This window comes from Ursus maritimus, unplaced genomic scaffold (genome assembly GCF_017311325.1).
Source record: "Ursus maritimus isolate PB19 unplaced genomic scaffold, ASM1731132v1 scaffold_15, whole genome shotgun sequence".
NCBI classification, from domain to species: Eukaryota; Metazoa; Chordata; class Mammalia; order Carnivora; family Ursidae; genus Ursus; species Ursus maritimus.
Window position 1 is genome coordinate 49,861,812 of NW_024423897.1, and position 528 is coordinate 49,862,339.

Genomic DNA, 528 nt, shown 5'->3' on the forward strand with positions numbered 1-528 from the left:
CCCCCCCCCTTTGGAATGGTTGGATAGGAAGTGCTCAGTCTTGCTCAGTCTTAAGGGGCTGCCTCGAGGTGATGAATGACGCCCCTGCTACCCTTCTCAGCACCCCAAACCCGCTCGCGCGCGACGTCCGCCTGAGATTCCGATACCTGGACGCGCGGTGAGGTCGAGGGTGACCTGGTGGTTCCCCTCAGCCCATCAAGACAGATGTCCTCGGGGTTGAGGGTGGCTGCTAAATGCAGGCAAGTCTGGGCGGCGCCCAGCGGACCAGACGAGGTGGGCAGGCGGCTCCTTCGCACGCTGCTCGCGCGCGACGTCCGCCTGAGATTCCGATACCTGGACGCGCGGTGAGGTCGAGGGTGACCTGGTGGTTCCCCTCAGCCCATCAAGACAGATGTCCTCGGGGTTGAGGGTGGCTGCTAAATGCAGGCAAGTCTGGGCGGCGCCCAGCGGACCAGACGAGGTGGGCAGGCGGCTCCTTCGCACGCTGCGCTGAGCCCCGAGGTCTGAGGCTTGGGATTAGCGCGACCG

The 528-nt window shown here is 65.2% G+C and overlaps 1 protein-coding gene across 1 annotated transcript in view; it reads right to left on the bottom strand.

The window, feature by feature from the left end:
• Positions 1–170, bottom strand: part of BASP1 (brain abundant membrane attached signal protein 1) — a 57,115-nt gene extending 56,945 nt beyond the window's left edge. Inside the window, exon 1 of the mRNA XM_040630531.1 lies at positions 147–170. The gene's annotated coding sequence lies outside the window, so the exon portion shown is untranslated. The remainder of the gene's footprint in view (positions 1–146) is intronic.
• Positions 171–528: the final 358 nt, after the last annotated feature.